The 27,361-nt window shown below is 39.2% G+C and overlaps 1 protein-coding gene across 3 annotated transcripts in view; it reads right to left on the bottom strand.

Moving 5' to 3' along the window:
* Positions 1-27,361, bottom strand: part of LOC121891148 (plexin-B2-like) — a 211,650-nt gene that overhangs the window by 152,578 nt on the left and 31,711 nt on the right. The window contains exon 1 of one of the 3 annotated variants that reach the window (XM_042403918.1): positions 1,242-2,498. The exons of the other annotated variants lie outside the window; for them this stretch is intronic. The gene's annotated coding sequence lies outside the window, so the exon portion shown is untranslated. Of the gene's footprint in view, positions 1-1,241; positions 2,499-27,361 lie in introns of those variants that run through there. 3 annotated transcript variants of the gene reach the window in all.

Genomic DNA, 27,361 nt, shown 5'->3' with positions numbered 1-27,361 from the left:
ACCTTCTGTATCGCAGCACCGAATGTCCTTGGGACTTAATAATCTGCAATATTCAAGAGTAGAGTGGCTAGTCACGTTTCTATATCTCATGAGTCTCTACCATTTGGAAAGAAAAAGAAGGAAAGAGATGTTTGTGTTGAACAGAGAAGCTATTTATAAATTGTCATGTATTTCCCAAAAGAGTCCGAGTGATCAATATGGGGAAGATTTGTTGTTTTTCATTTAGAATTGAGTCATAATAGGTGAGAGGAAAGTAATTTCTTTCCTTTATTAAACAGAATATATTTGGGTTGTGGACTGTTGTGGCTGGGACAAAACAAGACATCTTGGGCTTTAGGAAACAATGATCAACATTTTTTTTTATCATTGTCTGACATTTTATGGACCAAACAACTAATCAGGAAAATAATCAACAGATCGATAATGAAATAATTGTTAGTTGAAGCCCTAAACCAATAATTTATCACAAACTAGAGCTGCAACGATTAGTCAATTAATTCATTCAATTAATTCGTTGCCAACTATTAAATTAATCGCCAACTATTCTGATTATCAATTAATCGTTTGGAGTCATTCTTTAAGAAAAAAGCTTCTCAAATATAAATATTTTCTGGTTTCTTTAGTTCTCTATGACAGTAAACTAAATATCTTTGTGGTTGTGGACTGTTGATCGACATGTTTCACCATTTTCTGACATTTTATAGCCCAAACAACTAATCTATTAATCAAGAAAACACCTGACAGATCAATCAATAATGAAAATAACAGTTAGCTGCAGCCCTGCTGCGAACGCTTTTAAATTTCTACACAAATTTACAAAAGCAGCACTTTAAGAGTTTCTTAACGTCGGCTGTCTGTGGTGATGGAGATGATGCTGAATACATTTTAAAGTAACTTTGCATATTTAATTGTCTGTAAGCTGAGCTATACAATGAAAAGTTGTTCAATTAACTTTTGAGCATGTTGGTGTGGGTTTACTTTCTAATTTAAACATGAACATCATACAAGTATAGACTTTACAATGTACAAAAACAATGAAAACTTGAATAAAACATGTAGTTTTAGTAGGAGTCACTCGTTAGTCTGCAATAATTTCTAAGAGTCTTCAGTTACGATGCTTTTGGGAAACACCTTTTGAGCTCAGGAAGATTCGTAATTCGTGGATTTTACCATCATCTTAGCCTGAAGATGCTTTTGGGAAACGAGACTCCTGAAATTCAAAATATTTTTGCAAGATTAACCGGAGATTCTGTTCTCATCTCGCTGCCGTGATGTAGACGTGCACTCAAGGTGCGGTCAGTACATCCTGACATCACTGCTGGGTGTGGTCAAACTGTCAATCAGAAGCCAAAAAAAGTGAGATAAACACTTTTCAGCTCAGTGTTAAGTTACTCTTTAAGGATGCGCTGGAACTGCTGGTATTCAGGAAAGCCCTGGTGGTTGAAAATCCAATAAAATAAGGACTTAACTCCCGCATTCTTGGAATCCTCCCTCCCCTTTAATATTGATGCCTGTATCAGATGACTGCTGCTAGGAAAAAACAGCGAGAGAAGCATGAAGTGTGTTAAGAAATGGGAGTGAAGTAAACATATACACTCCGCCCGATGAGCTGAAGGAACACTAGAGAAGAAATATAATACACACCCTGAAAAAGAAAAAAAAAACAGGAGGATGAAGAGAAAAGAGATTTACGTTCAACATGTGCAAAGTGAAACCTGCAGATACACACACACACACACACATCAGCTGTACGGCTGCTGACAGATGGGGAACAAGCGTTGAATGCTGTGATGTGATTTGCAGGTTGGTGTTTTTTCACAGGAGGAGTATTTCATTATAGTTTATTACACTTTGAGTCTTTTAAATCAACGACAACACACACACACACATATATACACACACACAGAGGGAGGAGAAGAGCCTTGTAAATCAGTGTTGCTGGCTGGTTCTTATCTGAGAAATGCCAGCTATGAGAGCAGGGCGGCGCAGCGAGCTGAACGCTGTGCAGCCGAGCCTTTTTCCCTCTCCCTTTAAACGGCTCGCATGGAGACGCTGCCTCATTGAACAGCAGGAAGGAGGCGGCGGCAAGCGGCTGCCAGGTTGAGGTAACAACAGCATCACAAAGCGCAATTAATGATGAAACATTATGAAACAGCAGCACTGTACGCTGTAGTAATGTCTGAGGAGAGATCACACTGTTACATAACCCACTGAGTCGCCGCTAGGCTGGTTAGACCGGTTGTCTGTTGACCGATTTAAGCCTCGTTCTAAAAATAATACCGGTGTCGACATGAATGGTCCCCTATCATGCGTGATAACTACCCTCCCAATGCCAGGCCACACTCCTTAAGTTTTTTCTTCATTGAGGAATGCCACAGCCTAATGTTCATTTTGCTGGAGATAGATTTTAAATAGGCTTTATAATTAATGATTCGCAGTTTTTTTTTTCCTCCAGCATAAATCTTTCCATCTTTGCGTTGGCTACCAATTCAAAATCCTCCTTCTTGAGGCTTTGATTGGCTCCTGCGTATATATATATATATATATATATATATATATATATATATATATATATATATGTATATATATATATATATCTATATCTCCAGCCTTATTACACCACATACTCCATCATGTCCTTCACGTTCTCGTAAAGCTGTTTACTTAACTGTTCCTTTTGGAGGTAGAGCCTTCGCACAAGGAGCTCCCTTTATTTTGGAATAAACTACTGCACATTCGGGAGGAAAGCACTGTTGAGACTTTTAAATCCAGGCTGAAAACACATATTTTCTCTGTGAGCTATGGCCTCTCCTAATTTCATCCTAATTTCATTGGCTGGGAAATCAAATTACTAACTGTAACCCCCCCCCCCCCCCCCCCCAGCTCCATTCTGGTTATATGATATTTATTTTTTAATTCCTAACCTCAATCCTGTTGTTATATTAGCATTATTATGTCTGTGTGTGTGTGTGTGTGCGAGTGTGTTTTACTCTTCGGGTGATGAGCGCTTTAAACAAATTGAAGTTGAAGTTTCTATGGAAATTGGATGAACACCTCGCCTGCTGAGCTGTCTTTGGTCTTTGCTCCTGAATTTTTGAGGGAAATCATGGCAGCTGTTTTGGAAATGTCATCAGATTTTCTCCTAAAAACTCTCTGCCAAAAATCACTTTTCTTTGATGAAAGAAATACGGCCTGTTATGTAGTTACTCAACCAGGTTTTTAAAGAGCTGCAATGATTAGTCTATTAATCAATTAGTTGGCAACTATTAAATAAAGCAACTATTTTCATAATCAATTCATCATTTTGAATCACTTTTTAAGAGGAAAAATGTCCAAATTCCCTGATTCCAGCTTCTCAAATGTGAATATTTTCTGGTTTCTTTAGTTCTTTATGACAGTAAACTGAGTATTGTTTGGGTTGTGGACAAATCAAGACATTTCAAGTTGCATCTTGGGCTTTGAGAAACTCAAACAATTGTTCAAGAACTTAAATAAAATTCAGAAAAAATAACAAAAATGACATTCAAAGACATAATTAATTGAGTACTTGTGCATCTAAAGTATCTGAAGTATCTACATAGCTTAAACTAACACCTAGTTTGATGCAAAGTTTAGGTTTTTTTTGAGAGGGAACAAGTTGTGTCATCAGCTAAAGACTTCCTGTTGTTGATTAATTGTTCTGATAAACATCTGTTCAGAGTGTTTTGCAGCCAGTTCAAAAACGTTTTTATGATTTTCAGCATTTCACAACGACCAGACTTGAAACTTGAAGCTTATAAGTATAGCCTGGCTTTTTGAGGCTGTTTAAAAAAAAAAAGGATTTCCTGGTATTTTTTTTAAATCCAAGGTGGTCTAAAGTTGGAATTACGCAGAGAAGTGTCTCATGGGTAACCGTAGGTCGCGGAAAGGAAGCCAATGTAAACACCTTCCAAATCTCAACAACACATAGTGCAGAACTGTGTGTGTCAAGAGGGTTGATTGCTGGATTCAACAGCTGACAGGAGACAAAAAAAAAATAAAAAAGTGCTACATACGTGTATAATAACGGCCACACGAGCGTCTCCGAGCACGTTCGCCTAGAGCCCGGAGCGGCGATAGTGAACGATAATAATTACGTGCTATAAAGCCTTTGTTTTCTGCTCACTAACTTTTCCATCACCTTATCTTTAAACACATTATGCAAAAATGTGACAGTTGCTGAAAGCTCATAAAACAGAGACACTTAGAGGTTGTATTAATCAGTGTTCAGTGTGTGTGTGGTTTTTTTTTGCCTTTAAGCCAAATATATCGTGTTTTGGAGTTAAAAACCCTTTTTCTGTTATCAATCTTAAACTCTCTGTCTTCCTCCCATTCACTATCTGGTTCATGCTCCCTGTTTTTTCTCTCTGAATCTCTTCTTCTCAGCCTCACTGTTACTGCTCAAACTGTGTGGTTAATCCACTGTGGCATGGTAAAGGCTTTACACACACACACACACACACACACACACACACACATTCACATAAACACACACATTCACATAAACACACACACAGGTCTGTGCCTGTAGTGGAAGCCTTGCAGACATGGGATTTCCTTTCACATCCAATTGAGACCAAAGAAACTTGGTGAGAAGAGCATGGAAAAGATAAGCTGCAAACACACATACACACACACACACACACACACAATCTTTCTCTCACACACACACACACAAACATCTGTGCAAATATTACACCAGCATCGCACACAAACATCAATAGCCTGTACACAATGTTAACGTGATATAACATGCAGCTTATAAACCCCCCAAAGAGACATCAACTGTACACAAAATCGACCACCCTCCACCCACCCACCCACACACACACACACACACACACACACACACACACACACACACACACACACATCTTTCTCTGTAGGAGTATGTAGACAGGAATTTGTGTGGACGTAATTACAATGTGGAGTCTGAGCAGCATCCGATTAAGATCCAAAGGTTTTATGGCAGGCCTTTGAAGAGCTTTGAGTGCAGCGACACAACCTGGCTCAGCAAACCAGACACACACACACACACACACACACACACACACACACACACACACACACACACTGCAGAGAGGCTGAAACCAAATGTGGTGCCTCTTTTAGGTTGCAAACACACCAATTTTCCTGTATAAACATGCAAAATATGGCTTCATTAAGAGTATACTGCCGACTACGCTGACATAAAATCAGTTGCCACATAATTTAACTAATTAAACGGTGGTACATTTCACAGTCAGGTGATACAGTCTTTCTCACTTTTCAACTCCTAAAAGTCGTCATACTTGCAACAAAGCCTGAAAATGTGGCAGCGATATTTTGCAGCAACATCTGTTAACCGTGACTAGTGGTTTTCATTATGATCTTTGAGATATCTGACAGTAAAAGTAGGAGGAAACAGGGAGAGAGAGCGAGAGAGCGGAGAGAAGACAAATCGTGTGCAACACAGATACCAGATCGTATCAGGACCCAGGATATTGTGACCACATGGGAAGTTCCGGAGGCCACCAGTACATCCAAACATTGAACCAGTGCCGTCTGTGAGGAAAACACAAGTCTAACATGAAGCTTAAAGCTACACTTATCAATATTTTTATATAAACAGACCAAATTACTGTGTGTAATGTAAAACTTGTGGCGACAAACCTAAGCGCCTTTTTGACCAAAAGTTCCAGGTACTTTGGAACCAGAGGAACTAATTTCAGGAGGTAAACTCAGAACTAAAAGTCCCTACTGTGCCATCCTGTGTGCGTTTCCACTGCATCTGAGGAAGCATCATGCAAATTAGAGCCAAGACGAAATAAAAAATAACGTCCGCATTTGAAACGCAGTATTCACACACGAGGAAAAACATCCCATCTCTCACTCTTTTTCAAAACGGGTCAGGAAGCCGACAACAAACTTGACTTTTAAGGTTAACAACCAACGTGAAACATCCTCCTCTCATCTTAAATCAATACTATAGTACTTCCTTGTTTTATGTGTGAAGTGGAACACAAGTTGTAAGTTCCGCCGCCAAGGTTTCAGTATTTTTAGAAGGTACTACCCCTCAGCAGGGACCTTTTGAGAGGTAAAACATCTCTCTGAAACTTCATCTGGACCCTGGTCCCTCCGATGGCAACGCAGGTAAAGGTTCTTAGTCCCCTCGGAAAGTTCCTGCGGTTCTACAGAGAACTATCAGAGAAAGAAACTAGCGGATGACAAAGTGGAACATTTAGTAGCTAAAGGTGGAGACGAAAGCAGAGCTAAAAGGAGAGTGAATATTGGATTTACATTAATCAACTAGGTGGAAACACAACTGGATGTGTGGAAATAAGCAACTGTTTGCCAACAAGTTCAACATTAAACGCTGATGAACTTGTTTCCATAGCACCCCAAGTGGACAAAAAATCAGCTACTACAGGTTTAAACATTTAATATTTTCTGGCACTGGCAGACAGTGGACGGTGTGAAGTTAAGTGCTGCTAGATTTGGCTAAACTCAGTATCAGTAGATCTAATGTTGGTTTCCATCAGCTGACATGTTTTCTCAGGTTCCTCCTGAAGCCAAAATGACAACAAACGTTTGCCTTTTTACAGTACAATGTGTGTGTGTTTGTGCACTTCCTGTATTTGGACCACCTGCAGCCAAACAACGTGCGTCTTTAACACATAAAGAGTGCAGGAAAATTACTGGTGAGGGAAATATAATACAACCTCACACTTTATTGGCTTATGATTAGGTACGAGGGCTCATGTTCACATGAAGATGAGTGTGTGCGCAGGAAAGAAATGTAATTACCCGAGTCGAGAACTTTCCAGAAGGTGCTATTGATTTTCTACTGTGCTGAAAATGTCTTACAGATTTATGCTTAGAGAGGCAGAGGAGAAATACAAATGTAGATGTGAAGCATCAACACGGCTTCTACCAAACGTAGGTCGTTGTTGTAAACCTCTAACATGATGGTTATGATGGATTACATTCATTTAGTTTGGAGGTTATCAATACTACACTGGTCCTCCGTGTAGGAATCTCCAGAAGTGATTCAAGTCATTTTAATCAGATTTTCTGTGCATAAATGTGTTTTATTGTAGCAGTAGCCACAGTAGAAACACCAAATACCTGTGATTTCTTATTTTTTCCATCTAGGTTATATCAACCAAAGCTTTTAAGCTAAAACTTTAAATGCCAATAACAGCAGCAACTACAACTTGTGAAATTCACTGACATTAAACCATCCTAAAGCTTTTATATTCACTGTAAAACAGACATATTATTGCTTTTCAAGACCTTAATACTGGAAGCGGGTCATTAATAAATACAGTGTTTTCCACAGAGGCTTTGTGCTGACTGTCTGCAGCGAGTCAAACAAACAAATTGTCTCGTCAGGGGAAAAACTGCAAGTAGAAGTAGAATCTTGATATTTTCCAATTTTCTTCATAAATAATGCATTCTATCAGGAAGCAGTGTTTTTTTCTGCAGTAGGTTACAATCATTCAAAAGAAAAAATATGTCTTACAGGTTGTTGATAACTTTATAACAAAGGTAGAACATGACAGATTACACAAGTATGTGGTGTGTACACTAGGGGTGGGATAAGTCATGTTATTATAAAAATTGTTCTGTTATTAATTCTCGTTTCTCTCCAACATCTCTATTTTTGATAAATTCTGCTCCATTAATATAACAACTTGTTTCCTGCTGCTTTAGAGAAGATGCTGAGATAAACAACACCCCCGTCTGTGGAGAATTTTAAGTTTTAAGCCCAAAACAATTCACCTTTAACAAAAAAAGAAATAGAGATGAAAAATGCATATGTTGTCTACTGCTTTGAAAAAAACAACAACAACAAAAAACATTTGTAACCCACAGTTCACAAAAACACTGCTCTAAATACCACAGCATTGATAAGCAGTCCTCTGTGGCCATGAGGAGTAAATTACCATTCACACAGTGGTGAACTAAAAGTCAAAAGAGGAAATGCATTTCATCTTTCAACCTTGAAACCAACTTTTAAAACAGCCTTAAACAAATGTACATTGTGCTGTTGTGATCATTTCCATACAGATTGGACAATATATTGAAATCACAATCTACAGGTAGTGAAATGACGCCTAAAAAAAGAATCAAACTGAGCTATCAGAGAGGTCAAAAAATGGTTTATGGGCTAGATTTTTTCTGTCGTCACCCACTTTTACAAGTTTGGCTTCTCTCATCATTCAATCTCCCTGATATTAATACCTGTTGTGCTCTGACCTTAACGTGTTCTTGATATTTTACGGCGGACTCACAAGGTTTCCAGATGTCAGTAAACACAGTTTGTTGCATTCACAAGACAAACCAGGGACACATAGACCGTTTCCTGCTCTGTAAACCTTCGCAACACGGTCATATCCAATAAAAGACCAGTCTACACCTGAGTCACCTCAGTTTTGAATATTGTGCTCACATTTATTCTTGCAGAATTGGAAACTTTTAACTCAACACTTACATTAGCTCAAGATTAATGAAATCACACCAGACAGCTCTGACACTAAATAGTAAGATACGAAAAGAAGCTAAATGATGCAATTTTTCAAGTTAATAAATTTCCTGTTGCTTAAAAAAATGTTTCTGACTACATCAGCTACATTGGCTAAAAATAAAGTTGTTTTTTTTAAATTTAGCAAATACAAATTTCAACATGAGACATAAAATTACAAATTGAAAGTATTGAGACCATTTTTAAAAATCTACAGCCATGCTAACAGCTCTGTGAGGCTGTACTTGGGCACAGCATTGCTTTGACCTAAATGCTAATGTCAGCATGCTAACATGCGCACAATGACAATGCTAACATGCAGAAATTTAGCATGTATAATGTTTACCAATGTAGCTATCTTAGTTTAGCATGCTAGCATGCTAACATGCACACAATGACAATGCTAACATGCTGAGATTTAGCATGTATAATGTTTACCAATGTGGCTATCTTAGTTTAACATGCTAGCATGCTAACATTTGTTATTTGGCACTACATACAGCAACGTATTGGGCCATAATATTGACCTTTTGGTGGCACTAAAGGAAAAGCTAAAATGTCACCAAAGGTATTACAATTCATCTTGAAGGGGACATGAATGTGTTTACCAAATTTTATTGCAATTCATCCTATAGCTGTTAAGATATTTCTCAACAACTTAAAAATGTCAACCTCATGGTGGTGCAAGAGGTAAAGTCAGCAGATCTTCTGAGCCATGATGATAATGCAGCTAAAAATTAAGATAAAATCTAAGACATAAATAGCAGGTAGTTCAGGATGGAGCCCAAGGTGGAAAATGAGGAAATGTTCATGGTTTTAGTCAAATGAGATGGAGAACAAGAGGGTTTTCAATCTGGATTTAAAAGGTGGTCAAAGTTCAGAGCAGTCCTAACTCTACTAACCCCATAGTTAACCTAAAAGTTTCCCATTATTAAGATATAACTTATGAATCTACATGTCCACAAATCACAACCATTAAAAAACACTCATCATTTTTCAGATAATTCTAGCAACATTCTCTGACTCATTATGAGAATATTTAGCGTGGAGCACTGGAACCAATTATTAGTTTTTCAATGGGTGATGGGTTCTTCAAAAGTGTTTGTGTATTCCTTTAAAAAAAAAAAAAGAGAGACTTTCAAAAGACTTTCAAATCAATAAGAAGCTCAGTGTGATTAGCTTCCACACAGCAGATCATTGGTAACCCGGCTCAGATCAATAATAAACTGGTGGAAGAACTCCTCTTCTTTGATGATAAAGAAAGCCAAGCCAATCAACATGCCACTGAACATTCCTCCTCTCTGTTAGCCACTGGCAAACAGTTGCATGCCAATGTGAAAACAAAGACTTTTTTGTCTTTCATGCAAGACAAAAAAAAAAAAAGAGCACCGTTAAAATCGGGTAATATCCCAGGGGGAGAGACAGATTTCTAAAAACAAACACGATTCTCCTTCACACATGAAAAACAGAAATGAAGTGCCGACATCAAAACGTGACGTCTGACCACATCGGTGCATTTCATCATGCAGCACGGTGCACATTTAAAGCTTCCAACCCTGATTCTGCTGTTTCTGGAGTTATGTATCATCAAGTACACTGAGAGGAAGCGAATCCCATAATCCTCAGATAGAAAAGGCAATAAACAAAGTCACAGTATGAACAGAAAGTTGGAATGAGTCAGCAGAGGTTAAGAAAGAAATATATATATCTGCACTGTATTTGTTTCTTATATCTTATCTCCCCTGCAGATATCCTCAGAGGAGAAAATCATACAAGTGGGTAGATCTGGACCAGAACTCCTGATGCTACCTGGAAATTAATTAAACTAAACTGAATGCACAAAACAAAGAATAAAAGCCTTTTCTGTTTGGATTTAGCAGGAAACCCTTTCAATACTATAAATAAAGACATTAAATGTTAAGGTATAAGAGGTTTAAAATAAGGCAAAAAGGAAGATATGAATGTATGAAGTGTATATAAAGATATAGAAATGATGTGATTACTAAAGGAGCTTTACTAGCAACCTCATCTGGATAAATCTAATGTGCACAATGCACTTAAATCTGCCACTACATGGTGACATTTTCATGTCTTTAAAGAAAAATTCTGGTTCATTACACCTTGGGTCTATTTTTGTAATTCTGTCCATTGACCATTTAATAAAATCTGGGTATGTAGTGATATTGCTCCAATGAATTTAAATGAGAAAATGGACTCAATACTTTCTGGCTTTCCTGAACTTTTCTGTGTTTTTAGCAAACGTTACTCATAAAAAGGACAAAATGTGCATTTATTGGGGACTATTTTTTGCAGTGGATTAATACACATTTGGTGTCCTAGTGAGTATTTCTGGCAGTGTGCGGGACTGAGTCAAAGTAAATTACAGTCTGTGTTTATAAGTAATGAAAGATCATCTAATCCAGTGCAGCAGTTTCACTCACTGATGTGTTTTTAATAGTTTTTGGACAGCAAAGGAGGTTTACAGCACAGAGGAATAAGATATATCAGACTTTGGATACAAACGCAATACTTGTTAGTAGATCGAGTCATTGCTGAGTTTGATCTTTTCCAGGGATTTCATAACAAGAAGACAAACATGGAATATTGCCAGCCGTATCATATAAATACAGCAAGTCAAAGTTGAACCAGGAAGTTGGTCAGTAAACCAAGATGTTTGTTGTTTGTTGTCAACAAAATAATTTTGGCTGACTGCCAAACTGCACATTTTTCTTGCCCCACTTCATTTTTGCCATGATGACCAAATCTAAGAAACTAAGTTTGAAGTTGTAATAAACAAAAGTTGTCCTTTAAATTTAGATCATTTCAAACTTGTGGATAACCTTATAAAGCACAGTTATAGAATAAAAAAAAGGAGTGGAGGAGATGACCTGAGAGGGTGGAGGATCTGACCATTTCAAGGCAGATAAAAAGATTTGTATCTAATCTGCTCTGCTTTACATCTTTCCTCATCATTCTACGGCCATGATAAATTCCTTTTTTTTGAAACAAAGACCTGTAAAAGAATGCAGACAGAGGGCGGAAAGAATCACAGAAGAAGGTTCCTACAAATGTCACTTGTCCTTTGCAGTTGTACAAAGCAGAGAATCTGTTCTTAATTAACTCCTGCTACGTCATACCATAGCCATGCAGAATTCCTCGGAGACCGCAGGGGCTTTCCCTTTTTCCCATGTACAGAGGCAGGACGCTGTTAGGGGAGTGGACGTCCAGAGAACACAAAAACCAAAGATGAAGTAATACTGTAAAGTTCGGAAACAGGCGCGCAAAACTGCAATTCACATTACAACAACACAGCAACGACCTAAAGATGGAAACCCTGAATAAACTTGACAGAACTCTTTACTGTCAGACTACCCAGCAAACACGTGGATGTTGACACAGTGGTGATAAAAGAGCTTAAACCTTGCAACAAAGACAAGTGCTGCCTCATTATTTACCATCAGAATCATGCTGTGACTATATAAGGACATTATGGACAGTTTCAACTGATGAATTTCATTCAAAACGTGATGAAAGTGGCTGTAATGATTTGTTTAACACTATTTAACATTATCATGTAGTTAAATATTTGTATATTTAATGTAGTGCAATGAATATAAGTTGAGTGGCTGATGTTTGTTAAAAGCTCAAACATAATCCAACAGTATTGATGCTTTATGCTGCAGTAAATTCACTGTTAATTAATTTCAGCCAAAAAAAAAATCTCATTACATTGACAAATGTTGTCCGTTTGTTGTTTTTTTCTGCTTCATTTCCAGTTCTCTTGGTATTGGCCCATAAATACAATCTTAAATGTCCCAGTGTAGAAAATAATGTTAATAATGTTTAAAAAGTCAAACCAATAGAAGTCAAAGGCCACAACGAGAAACTGAAAGAAGTAATTTCAAAGAAATTCCAGAGTCCTGAGCAGAGCTGGAGCTTGAACTTAAATAGTTTTTGGCACAAAAATGCGTCTTTACCACCAATTATCAAACTGCCAGGTCCTGAAAGTCAACATCAAATGTCTGGCGAGATTCCTAGAGTTGTTTGATCAAACGGTTCCCATTTAAATCAAAATTTTACCTTTTTTTTGTTTGTTTGTTTCATATAAAAAGGTATAAAAAAAACTTTTGGGATGTCCGTACCAAATCTGAAGCATCCTAACTGCACTAGCATCTAAAGATTTCAACCAAAGCCTTAATTCTGAATATACAAAAGAAAAAGCCTTTAATATTGTATGTCTGACATCTACATGTTTTGGCAAAACTGTACTTAAACCGTCAAGACACTTAAATCCTACATGACATGACACAATTTCAGGTGAAAATACTTGTATTGGTGAAAGGTAATATATCACATCATGATGTTTATTGACCATTTTAAACAAATACTGATTATCTGTAGTGTCGTCAGCGTTGGCCTTGAATCCCTCAAACAGCCAGACGCTGCTATGTACTTATCACCCACTACTACTAACACTGGGCTCATTTTCAAGGCACCTATACAAGAAAAAAACCAGCAACAAAATGTTAACTGTTCTGTTCGACAAAGAGATCCAGTGATCCCTGTAAACATGTCTAACCTCCCGAGTTTATGACTTTGCACAGGGGCACATGTTAACAAGGGAACACATGTCTGAGCATTATCTGCCACACAAAGCTATCACAGTGAAAAGCCACTAGGGATCACTCAGGGTCGTCTGAGGGTCGTGACCCTTAACTCGAACAATGAACTGGCCAACTACTAAGGAAGTGGTCAAAGGTCAACTGACGAGAGTGTCTGGGGTAAGGAAGGGAAACGTGTTGGGGAAAGAAAGTGTTGATTGATTGATTGTTGGTTGATTTAAAGGGGACAAAACATGCATTTCTGTGTGATTGTGACTTTGATGTTGGATGTTAAACATGGTCAAAGTTCCAAAACTTGAGGAATGTATGTAAAAAGGCTCCCTGCAAGTCAAAACCCAGGGCCTCAGCTCTGAATGCTTCCTCCTCATGATGACATCAGATTGTTCGTGCATGCCCAGAAACGGCCGTCTGTTCAAAAGCCTTTGTTGCTAAGGCTGTTGCTAAGGTTGTTTTATGGGTTATTCAAGTTGTCCAATCTCATATTTTGGATTGGATTAGGGCTCAAACATATTCAGATGGATTTGATAAGTTTATATTTCAAGAAAAGAACAAGAAAAAGAAGTAAAATCCCACTATTACTGTGTGTGTACGTAGCCTCCAGAGCTTCCGGGAACTAGCCAATCAGAACAGAGTGGGCTAATCAGGAGGCGGGCCTTAAAGAGACAGGAGCTAAAACGGCCTGTTTAAGACAGAGGCTGAACTGAGGGGTTGCATAAAGAGGAAGCATTAGATAAATAAGGAGTTTTTAACTCTAAATCATGGAAAGATATTCCAGTAGAGCCACAGAATATAAATGTAGAGCTGGAAATGTGCATGATCTGTCCTCTTGAAGGGTGTTTTCAAACCTTTGCTCTGGTCTGAATCAGTCGACGAGTTGGAGACCTTGTTGCATTTTCCCCTTGGTTGAGTTTCTTTTCACACAGAGAAAAAAAAAATCAAGTGAACCAAGAACATAAACACAGGAAAAAGTTCCTAAAGAAGGTCCTATCTGCCAAATATCCAGGTCAGATCATGATTCATCCTCCAGCTAGCTGCTAGCAACTGATGATTTTGCACGTCCGCATCCCAGTATGCAAAGCTACAGGGACCGTTTAGCTTAAAACTTGCAGAGCACGCCTAACAGTTGGGTCGGATTGAGGTTGGATCATGTTTCCACTGCAAACAAACCGCTCCTGAGTTCAGACCAAGACCACTTCCTGAAAACGGTCTGTGTGAGGTTGTACTGGTCTGCAACAAAGTACGACTGCTGCATTCAGATCTGCCTAAATGAATCAAACCATGTGAGAAAGCAAAGTAAAATCCGATTCAGCAGACTAAACAATGCAGGTTTAAAAACATCCAAAATAAACCTTTAGCTTCTTGATTCACATGTAAAGCTCTGAAACACTGTACTAACATACAGAAACACTTCCAACGGCCTAAATGAGACTCATTAAATTTAAAAAGGTACCTCTTTGCTCTCTCTGTGGATGACTCATTAGTTTTCATAACTATAAAACGCTGGCATTGAGCACACATTAGAGAAACACTAAACCACAGTTACTGGTCCGGTTCTGCATATTGTGGAAGAATGAAATCTTTGTCCAGCCTCAGTCATCAGCAGTGGAGAGACACACATACACCCACCTGTACGGGGGGGACAAATACATATGCAGTCAAGCAATCAGAAATGTAGCCTATTTCCATAATGAGGTTCAGAAGGTGAAATAAAGTCCTATCCGCCTGCTCTTCATTTCTCTCTATTTCTCTATTGGTGGTCTTATTAAATCCTCTCTGTCTCCGCGACCTCGTTTTTCCTCTGGCCGTTCAGAAACTCATTAGACTGTTGGAAGACGCACCGGCAGAATATCCCTGCTACTTAATTCTTCTTCGGGGCTTGTCAATTTTTCTCCTGAGCTTATTTCTTAAACCATCCCTCAATGTGGTACCGGACAATTCGTGTGTCAAATAATCAATCTTGATCCATCAGGAACACTGTGCGAGCTGTTAATGAGTTACGAGTTGACTCGAAGCCAATCATGCAATCTGGCACTGGGCAGGGGAAAAGCAGAATAAATATTAATATCTATGAATCTCTCTATTGTGTATTACCTGTCCGGTTGTGTAATTGCGAGTTCGTCAATCAATCTTCTTGACCGCCATCTTGAGATCTATTATTTCTTTTGCCTCATACTGGTGTTAACGTCAACGCCCGTGTTATAAAACCCAGCAGGATCCAACTAAACCTAATTATCTAAAATAGGCAGGTGCTTGTTTCTCATAATCTTAATTGTTAGGCACCCGTTGTTAAAACATATTAGTAGTCTTGCTGTAAAGTTTGCCTTTATCACTTTTACTTAGTCTGGGCTGAGTCAGAAACAGTGAAAGATTCAGCTCAGGGTTTGCTCAAACTCTCTGAGTCAAGCTCTGCTTTGTACAAAATGTTAATTTAACGACTGAGCAGTTTACAGACAGGGAGACACAGACGCATCATTTTTCATTAATGCCAGTCATCTATATTTTAAGGGGGCAATAACAAAGATTTCTGCAGGCCCTCATAGCAGAAAATGACCACAATATATCTCCTGATGTTGATAGGGTTGTTGATCAATACCAGTGACTCCACCATTACTCGCCCTGGTGATAAGATTTTAGGCTTCCAACACTCCCATTTCAAGTCGTTCTCTGTTTTGGAAAAAAAAAACAAAAAAAACTCACTGGACTTAAAGAGAAACTCCCAAAGGTCATAAATTATTTGGCACCTTTAGCCACAGAAGAGCTGGACTCTGCACATCTAACTGTGTTTTAGAGGCAGGAGCAGCATAAGAGTTAAGTGTGTTGTGGACAAATATATCAAAAATATCAGTCAAAACATTGCAGTGCGGTACTGCTTTTCAATGTTGCTCATCAGGACTCAAACTAGGGCTGCAACTAACTATTATTTTCATTATGGATTAATCATTTGGTCTATGAAATGTTACAAAAATGTGTAAAGATGCACAGTATGATGCCTTCAATTCACTTATTTTGTCTGACAGACAGTCCAGAACCTAAAGATTTTCAAATGACTCATATATGAATCTTAGACTCACATTTAATAAGCTGGAAAAAGAGGATTTGAGGCATTTTTCCTTCAAAAATGACTAAAAATATTTCTTCCATACATAAAAATGTACTATTATAGAAGTTCTAATGTCACGGCCCATGGCTGTCTACAGCTTATTCTTTATTCCTGCATGGGATAAGAATTTTTCAGAATAGATGCATTGTTGTGTTGTTTCCTCTAAAAAACTTGCATGCATTCCTCATGCAGGAATACATAAGCTCTTGTTATTTGCTATTAAAGCCGTATTTACATTTTTTTGGCCACTTGGGGGCAGCACCACAAGCTGTAAACACGACACTTTAAAAGACAGTAAATTGAAGTGTTGAGACTGAACAAACACAGTAAAATTGCCATAAAAACCAAAAGAGTAAACTTAAAGACAATAAAACACATAGCTGAGTGGAAATAGAGAGCCACCTCTTTCACATTACTGACAGGATTTATTGCATGTGAAATTGAGTAAGCACTAGGCTTCCTCATTTTTCAGTGATTAGTACAGCTTTAAAATTTTATATATTTGCAAAACAAGACATTACAAACAACAAAGAATACATGAACACCATGTGACTCACTGTAATAACTAAGAAAAGCCCCCTCTGCACTATCTGTTTTTACAGCTCAAGATAATAATCTACTTGTTACAAGATGATTTGTGCTTCTTCAAGTTCAAAGTTCTTTCGGCTATCTGGGACACAACAGAAAGAAAGCAGGAAAATTTAAACAAGAAGTTTTTCTCACGGCTGAAATTGACTTTAGAATAAGTCCAGGAGATGTAATCTGCAGAGGGATTTGAACTTGTGCAGTCATTTATTAAATTTACATGGTATCCAATGTGTACTATGATTCTAAATTAGATGGTTAGAATGAGAAAACCAGCAGAGCTCTGGGCCTTGAGGACTGGGAATGAAGAGAGCACTGTAATAAAGTATTGTATCAAGGTTGTGGGCTAATTTTCTATTCATTATTTAAATGTTTCTGTTCTTGTTTTATCAGGGGGATTTTACTGGAAAATCTTCAGATCCAATACCCTGCAGCTTGTGGGTCGTCTTATCAGGCTAAATGTTTTGAATGCTAATTAAAATAGTACATTCACTGCTTTGGGTTTGAGCCGTTTCCTAAAAACCTCTTCATCGATTGTGCCTTCAAAATGGTAGCAAGAGGCAGCAGTTTGAAATTGGTTAATTACCCAATAATCCTGAGTACAACAACATTGTCTTCCTCGTGTTTGTGCTGCCTCAGTGAGTCCTGCTGTTTCTGGACGGAGCTGTTGTTTCAAATACTTGATGTACTTTGTTTCAAAGTTTCAATTCATCACTTCTTTTGTGCTGAGGATTTGTAAACCGTGACCGGTTTAACACAAGCATTTGATTTGGGGAAAGAAGAGTGAATCTACATTGTTTAAACTAACAAGAACAGGAAGCATTCGTCGTTGCAGTTTATAGTTTAGTTGCCGGTTGTCGCTTTTAAATTGCTGCTCTTTTGAGACCTCTAATTTGGCAATTTCAAGAAAGCACCGTAGCAAAAGAACTGTAATAACCATTATGCTAACTATTCATCCATCTCTTTGCAGTTTACTGCTGAATGCTCTGGAGGTTTATGTGACTAATTCATTGAAACGTGTGATTGGAGGTGTCTGATTGTTAACCTCACGCCTGCAGGATGTCTTTTTAAAGCATCAAAGTAAGATCTGGATTCAACACAAACATGACTTCCTGAACAGAGATTCTTTGAATAAAAGTCTAAAGCGTTTTTCTCTTTATGTTCTTCAGTCACGCTGCCTTCATCGCAGCATTTAGACCACGTCTTCCTCCCCTCAACAAACAGCTGACATCTTGTTTTGGAACCGGATGTGTCAATGATAAGGACCATCGCTGTAGTCTGTATTCAGAGCTCCCTGCTGGTATCAATCACTGTCAAAACGCTTCAAACCCACTTAAGCTGGTGTTCTCATGGGTTCTAGGGATCACAAGCTGCAAGTCGTCCAAGAACAGGATGTGCCTGATAAAGAGCTTTACTGCCTGCTTTCATTTCCCAAAACATCACCATGACAAGCCGACAACTAATACTCCCCAACACGTGATGAGGGTTTTTTAAGCGAATCGAACACCTTTTACATGACGACTCTTTGGACCAGTTACAAGTAGTCATTGTTTCCTCCAGACTTTGATTCTTGGCAGGAAATTCAGACAGTAATCAACAAGAACTGGCTGATCACATTTTAATCCCTTTAATGGTTTGTTCTACTAATGACTAGACCACATTTTCACTTACGACATCCTGTTGAAACTGAACCCAAATGTGACAGTTTTTAACATAAGGTCATTAAATCTATTTTAACACCATTCTCAAGAGATAACGTGCTGCTTGCACCTTGACCTTTAAGCTTGAGTTTGACCTCACAAGTTAAAATAGTCGTCTTTTCATACATTAAGAAACAAGACTTAAAGTCCCGCCAGTGGCCTGTAATATTCATTAAACCTCACAATACAATACCAAAGAGTCTGGGAATCTGTGTGAGTGTGACGATGGTATTTGTGAAAATAAAGTGTCACGTCACGGAGAATCACGTCATTCGAGGTGATTAAGAGGCGACTAGAGCTGCAACAATTAGCCGATCAAAAGAAAATGAATCTGCAACTATATAATCTATTAAAAATCCATACTTTTCATAATAACAATGTATGAAATGACAGCGTGTCATCTGCGTGGCTCGTAGTTAATGATGAAATGTAAATTACCTTTTCCAACAGCCCAAGATACAACTTAAGGTGTCTTATTTGACCAAATAAAGTGACCACGACTCAAAGATGTTCAGTTTACAATCATAAAAGACCAAAGAAACCAGAAAATATTCACATTTTATTAAATAAATTAGACTAATAATGGTTAATAGACAATCAAAATAGTTGGAAATTAATTTTCTGGTGATTGAATATTCAATTAATTTGCTAATCGTTGCCGCTCTAGTACAAACGTTCTGACTTCACAATAGTGCTGGATTAAATCTCATTGAGTGTCTAACGTTGAAAAGTTTCATCCTCTGTGGAGAAGCTACTACAGATTTAAATTTTGGCAGCTGAACGTTGACACCAGATCGCTGTGCATCATCCTCTGGGGAGCATGAACATCTAGCTGTTGAGATATCTTACTCTACGGCAGCAAAGTGTTGTGTTTAACAGACCGAGAAACATCTCCATCTTTGGGCAACGCTTCTAGCTGGGGTCTTTTTTAATTTATCTTCCTTCATATCTTCCTGTATCCACCGCTGACTGCTGGATGGATGAAGGTGGAGGGTGGGGGGGGCGGAGCGAGGGTGGGGGGGTATCACTGTGGAAATCACTCACTAGCCGAGACGACATAGAACATTAAGAAACCGTCGAGCTTGAGGCTGCATCGCGACACTTCACTCGTCTTTCACTCATATTTATTCACTTTGACAACCCGGGGCTGAAAACTGGGGGGGGGGGGGGGGAGTCGTGTTGTTACATCCCATGTCGTTTGACATCATTTCTAATATTTTCATCTTTTTCTTGTATTTGTTATCCCTCTCCCTCACCCTGCTGCTTTTATAATCCAAATTCCTCCTTTGATCCAGTTCTTTTTTATCATCTTTCCATCCATTAAAAATCCTATTTGCTCGTCTGTGTTTTCGCCTTTCTTATATCAACAGCCCCCCCACCCACCCACCCCCTGCATTTTCTTGTCTTCCCCTCGTTCTGTTCCGTCTGTTTGTATAAAAGAGGACGTTTCCGTTCACATGCTCGCTGACCCTTGACTAAAAAGCGAACCCCCTTTCCTTCAAATGTGCGTGTGGTTCTGCTTTCATACGTCTTGTCTGTGTGTCTGCGTGTGTGTGGGTGTATGGACATGCTTAAATTAGTCCTACAAAATGCGAGTGGATGGACACACACCGCTGAGCATGAGACGCGGGAGAGAAAGTACACACACACACACACACACACTCCGGAGTGCAACCTAATCTCTCCTGTCTCTCTGAGGCTTCTGGTTTATTCAATAAGCTATGAGCTGCTGCTGTATGATGGCACTCAGCTGGACTGAGGCTGAGTCAAAGACGCTATGTACCATACGAGAGGGGGGACAAAGAGGGAGATGGGTAGCGACCAACTGCGATGAAAATGTAAGACGTGATATAAACGGGTTTACCTGCTCGGCCTAAATGCTAGGAGTCGTGTACTTGCATTGAAATATGTGTTTCTCTTAGCTTTTCAGTGAAAGAATGCGATTTTTTGAGGCTCCAGACTAACTTTTTCCACTAGTAGCACTGATGCTTCCTTCTGAAAATCATCATCAGCACAAAATGTAAGAGCACGACTTAAATCGACATGTTTCCATCTTAACTGTTTTACTGATGAATGTTTTGGTTAATTAGTTAAATAGTGCTTTTTTAAAACTTGGACACCAAATAATAAGGTATGTGGTCATTACAGCACAACAACCAAAACAAAACAAGTAAGCTGCTTAAGAAGTCGTTTTCTATTCTATTATTTATTTTTATATAGTCGACCCAGTGTTTATATTTGGATTAATAAATACTTAAGCCTGATACTGTCATTAACAGACTTTGAGCATTCGCACACTGGGCTTCAACACGGCCAATCAAAACAACCCGCCGACCTCCACTGATTCGGGATCTGCGCGTAGACTGTCTCGCATTCTTTGGCCGACATATCAGTGTCACCATCGATCACGGAAGACAGATAAGTGCTGCTATCTTTTAATCGGTTTCCTTTTTCAATTAATCTGTGATAACACCAATGAACTCATAGCTTGACCTCCTGGATCGTATTTCATTATCTCACTGGTGTCTTAAACAACACGCCCGAACCAAACGCAGCCCCTTGCATTGTTTTAATGCACGGCTGTTTTCAGCCCAAGAGTGATCGCCGCTGATATACCATCAACTTTTAAGCCCTTCAGTGTGCAGAACACACGCACATCTTTCAAGTCCAGGTAGATTTTCTGCTTCCCAAGGACTCACAACACTGCAAAATACTCCTTTTTTAAAAAGAAAATGCAATAGAGACAAATATTTTAAACACAGGAGACAAAGGGCATGGGTGGGGTCACTTTGAAAGAGTGTTATGCAATATTTATTCCCTTCTGACTACAACTCATCCTCTAAAGGCCCCATGAAGCAGAAGTTAGAGCATCTTTAGCTTCTGTACTGTGAAATATTTCCCAGTGAAATGGAATATTTGAGCCATGTACAGTTACAAGAGGGATTCAAATCAAATCCTTTGCTTTTTATTGGACCGCTAAAAAAAGTGGGGGCTTACAGAGTTAAGCGTGATACTGTTGGCTCCACACACACACACACACACACACACGTCCCTCACCTGTTGATAGATCAGGAGGAAGACGAGGGAGAGATGAATGAATCAGACCTCAGCAGCCATATTGTTTCGGAAATGAAAACAAAGTTGTTGCCTGCTGATATCCAAACACACATCTCTTCCTATCTGTCTCCATATTTCTCTGTCAGCTGCTACAACCCACAAACAGTGAAATACAGTTTTATATGACCAGTGTGGCGACTCGCCCAAAGATGAACTTTCGTTAACGCCCCTGAGTGCAGGATGAGTCATCAAACATTTGAAACCGTTTAACAGGGAGAGAAAAAGACTTTGATGGGATTTTGATGTAAAAAATACTGTTTTTTTTGACACGTATTTGGCAAATAACAACACATAAATGAACATTAAACGCACTGTGTTTTGCTCAGTTGACTCTATGCAACCCTAATTTTAGCAATCATTCAGTAAGAGAGGGAATAAAAAATCTCAAAACAAGTCAGAAATAAGCTGCAAACCTTCAAACAAACACTTGCTTGTTGTCTGATACTCATGCTGGAGGTTAATGGGAATTCACCAAACAACTCACTCCGGAGGTTAATGGGAATTTGCCAAAATGACTCAGCCTCAAGGTTAATGGGGATTCCAGTTCAGGGCTACAAACAGCTGAGAGGATAAATTAGGAAATTTGCAACGGATGAAATTACAATTCGAAAGGCAATGAACCGAGACTTTTTTAATATCACATGGGAATGAATTTTAAGACCAATTTAACAACTGAAATAATCAAAACAAAGCTGCTCCATCAGCCTGTTCTTTTTTTTAACTGAACACAACTAATGACAGATTTGAAACTGTAATAACAGTTCAAGCATATTGAGTCTGTTTATAAAAGCCAACAAGATACGCGCTGTATTTATGCTACTATCTCTGCTTTTAATAGAGCAGTGAAAAGAGCCTTTTATGTTTATTTAAAGGATTCAATTTAGATCATTAATTGTTGTTTTAGACGTCTTGAGGAAGAGACAAAAAGCTGTGTTGTGCAGAAAGGAAATAGCACCTATTAATGCTGCTAACCACACACAACAACAATCGACATTTCACACACACACATGCACACGGATATCTGACAGCTGACACGTACACATTAATCGGTGCCAAATGCTTCCTCCTGGTCCCAGTTTAACTCATTAGATGAAAAGCTCCCAACAAAAAAACACAAAGAAAATGTCAAAACTTACACACACACATGCACGTTTTTGTACACGTGTGCGTGAGCGTGCATGTAAACCACCTGAGGAGGGCTTCTCAACGTCGCACAGACTGTCAGCCTGACAGAGAGAGAGAGAGAGAGAGAGAGAGAGAGAGAGAGACATGCTGCGGCTTTGTAATGCAAGTATAGAGAGAAACTCTGTGGCTTGTGGGAATCAGGTAGAGAGGTGAGCGACAACAACAACAAAAACGAACAAACATCAGCTCTAAAAATCTTCAACTGATAAATGCTTTATATTTGTGTGCTAAACAGGGATAGGTATCTTCTTTTATTTTTTCAATATATGCACTAAGATTTTCTAATGATGCTAAAAAGGATATCTTTGCTGCTGACATATTCTGCACATTTCCAGGTTTATATTTTTCATCTGTGGCTCTACTGGAATATATTTGCATGATTTACAGTTAAAAAAAAACCTCCTTATTTATCTTCTACTGGCTCTTTATGCAGCCCCTCAGTTCAGCCTCTGTCTGAAACAGGCCGTTTTAGCTCCTGTCTCTTTAAGGCCCCGCCCTCCTGATGAGCCCACTCTGCTCTGATTGGTCAGCTTCAGGAAGCTGCACCTGCATAAACAAAACCCTGAAACAAACCATAGCAGCAGGATTTCATTTCCTTTTCTGGTTCTTTACTCGAAATGTCAACTTCTCAAATACATCCGTACACGTTCGAGCTGGAATCTGATTTGAAACATGAGCGGATGATGCAAGCATCCCATGGAACAACGCTAGCAACAACCTTAGCAACAAAGGCTACATCAGCTCGTCAGCAAGTTAGAAAAAAACGTCACAAATGAAGCGTTGAGAGCAGGCTGAAGCCCTGAATTTTAACTTGCAGGCAGCATTTGTTTAATATCCAACATAATAACAGTATATAAATAAAACCATAAAAAGCATGATAAGTCCTCCTTTAAACATTTTTCTACTTTTCTCTGGTGTTTTATTCGCAGTCACACTGTATCACCCATCCAAGAACGTCATGATTTAGTAGTTTGCAGGTTGAAATGTCTAAGCTTCAAATAACCGTAACGGACCTTTATTTAGAACCATAGTTAGACTGTCTAGACAATCTTTTTACCTGCAAATCATCAAATGAATACTTGCTGGGATTTAGACTGGGCTGAATCACGCTGTGCACTCAGTCACCTCAGTGGAAAACACATCCACAACCTCAAGCTCTCATTTTTCACACAACTAATTCCATCACATTTCCTGTGCCCGACGCCACTAATGCCTTCGAGTGAGTGAGCGAGCGTCTGAAGGTGTGCACCGTTAACCCCCCTGTATTTAAACTAAGGCTGCAACTAATGATTATTTTCCATCACAATTTTCCTAGAGCCCGAGCTTACGTCATCAAATCTCTTATTCTGTCCGAGCAACAGTCCAAAACTCAAAGAGATTCAATTTACTATCATGTATAACAAGGAAAAGCAGCAAATTCTCAGATTTTAGCACCTGAAACTAGCAAATATTTAGCATTTTTGCTTTGACGGCAGGATATTCACCTTCAAGTTTTGCATTAAGACGCAGTCGGACAACAAGCTAGTTTCACCCCCCTCACCCCTTCTAATACAGAAAGAGAGACGACAGGTTGCTCCCATCTTCTTCTACCAACAGCTGAAGTTTTATTTGTTTTCACTGACCATTTATAACAAGTTGTAGTAAATTTAATCAGACCTTAACCATACAGGTGTCCCGTGTTCCTGTAAAAGGACTTGTTACAGTAATCAACACAGGTGTCAATATTGAAAATCCTGTATCTGTGTTCCCTCACTGTCTGCTTCCGTGTGCACAACTCGTTCTTTCTCTCTCTCTCTCTCTCTCTCTCTCTCTGACAGGCTGTAGTACATGTCTTGTAATTAACATCAATGCCTTATCTGTCAGCAGCACACATGGACGAGAGACACTGACAGAGAGTGAGAGAGAGAGAGACAGAGAGAGAGAAAGAGCTGTGACTCAGCTCTATCTTTAAACTGCTGATAGTGGCTCTGTAGATAAGACTCTATAGTTAAAACCAGCAAGCAGTAACAGACGCCTGTCTTCAAAACTCAGCGTGAATGTGTGTGTGTGTGTGTGTGTGTGTGTGTGTGTGTGTGTGCTGTCTGGGCCTTTCAAAGGAATTTCATTTCCAATATACAGACTGTTGAGGGTCCAATTTCCTGACCAGTGTAGCAGAGCGCTCTGTCTGAGGTGTGTGTATGTGTGTGTGTGTCGCAGCAAGCCAGACCTCAGCAACAGCAACCAAGCGAGAGATGAGCATCGCTGGGGAAGAGGAGACAGAAAAGGCAGAAAAAGTGAGATGAGAAAGAGAGAGAGAGAGAGAGAGAAAGAGAGAGAGGTAGTAGCGTGGACAAGCAAAGTAGGGAGGTGAACGAAGAACAAAAATGAGGACAGCGTGTTTAATGGAAGTGACAGAGCAAAGCCTATACACCTACAAATCACTGGACACACATACACACACACACACACACACACACACACACACACACACGCAGAGCAAGGCCATGTTCTAGTCTGCTGAATACAAACAAAACAACTTTTGAGTCGCCTCACTTTCCCCAGCATGAGAAACTTCTCTGCTCTGCACAATAGAAACTCTTTTCTCTGCTTCTCCTCATCTGTCATCTTCTTCTCAACTAGAACTGGACTGACACACACATACACAAATCAATAAAAGTCTGATCCAGCTCTTTGATTACATCTTGTAAAATAAACTAAACAGAATCTAAAGGGACTTAAGTTTCATCAACTTTAATCATTTCATGTCTTGTGTCCAGTTCTGTCCTTTGCTTTTGACTCGTCGACCGTCTTCCTGTTGGTTCATGTACAAAACGACCCCAAACAAAAGGACAACGGGTCAAAAACGTTGGGTCACTTCACATCTTTTACTAAAAGCTGCACTTGAACACACTGCAAAGACTACGGCTGACATGCATGTATACAAGTGGAGATTAATAGTCAGTAAAAAAAAATCCCCAAAACATCATGAAAAGATACAAGACAAGCTAGCTAAACATTTTCACACTACTGTGATCCTGGTTTAACAGTCTCCTTTAATTACAGAGAAGATGTCTAAAAAAGAAGTCACAATTAGCTGTAAAGTTTTTCTTGGGTTTGCTTTACACTTGCAAAATGGGTGAAGACTCTAGAGGGGTAAAAATAACTGATCTACTGGGCTGAACAGAAAATCAAAAAGAGCCTCAGATTGGCTTAATCTGCCGATATGAGCTGGACACACAGCAAAAAGTAAGAGTGAGGGTCTGTAAAACACAGCCCAACAACTGCTGACTGTCGGTATATCAGGGCCATTAAAAATATGTCATCGCCTCAAAAAAATGAGAAATATTTCTTGCACAATACCACATACAGCAAGAAACGGACTGTCAATAAGATTATATACAGCTGGCAGGAATCTGCAGCTGTTCTGCCGCCTGAGAGGAAACATTACAGCATCATACTTTTTTGGTCATCTTCCAATCTGTGATATCACAGCTGATGTTTTCTATCCATGAATGAAAGAATTTTGTTGACTTAAGCATGGATTTAAAATCTTAAATCCACAACTTGAGGTGAATGAAATGAACTACAACAAAGATGGCGGCGCTTTAGACGTTGTAGCTGGATTCAAATGTCCTTGACCGATCAGGTAACATCTTGGATTATGTGTGGCTGATTCACTGGTCTCTCTTTGTCTTCGTCAACCACCCCAAAGGCAGAGACAATATCATTGAGCTCTGTCTGTATCAGCCACAATACCTCAATGCTATCCAGACTATGTGCCCCCAACATCTTGCGTTACCTGACCACAGCGGTCATTACAAACAAGGATGTCCATAAGCGTCGGCAGGTTCTGAGGGATACAGTGAAGGTCATACAGCGGGAATCTTACACCTACAAAGATCCAGTTACAGAGTTTGTGGAGTGCCTGTATGTGAACTTTTATTTTCAAATCTTAAATCCACAACTTGAGGTGACTGAAATGAACTACAACAAAGATGGCGGCGCTTTAGACGTCGTAGCTAGATTCAGATGTCCTTGACCGATCGGGTAACGTCTTGGATTATGTGTGGCTGATTCACTGGTCTCTCTTTGTCTTCGTCAACCATCCCAAAGGCAGAGACAATATCATTGAGCTCTTCCTGTATCAGCCACAATACCTCAATGCTATCCAGACTATGTGCCCCCAACATCTTGCGTTACCTGACCATAGCGGTCATTACAAACAAGGATGTCCGTAAGCGTCGGCAGGTTCTGAGGGATACAGTGAAGGTCATACAGCAGGAATCTTACACCTACATGTGAACTTTTATTTTAAAATCTTAAATCCACAACTTGAGGTGACTGAAATGAACTACAACAAAGATGGCGGAGCTTTAGACATCGTAGCTAGATTCAAATGTCTTTGACTGATCAGGTAACGTCTTGGATTATGTGTTGGTGAAACATTTTAGAAGCGTGGAATGATGAAGATTTTGAGATATGAAAGTAAGTAAGTTGTGCGGCCCACTGAATATGCGCAGTAGTGTTTCCCCCACTGGCCCCGCCCACT

The sequence above is a fragment of the Thunnus maccoyii genome, chromosome 23 (assembly GCF_910596095.1).
Source record: "Thunnus maccoyii chromosome 23, fThuMac1.1, whole genome shotgun sequence".
Taxonomy (NCBI): domain Eukaryota; kingdom Metazoa; phylum Chordata; class Actinopteri; order Scombriformes; family Scombridae; genus Thunnus; species Thunnus maccoyii.
The sequence above is the reverse complement of the archived record's forward strand: the minus strand, read 5'-3'. Positions and strand labels throughout refer to the sequence as shown.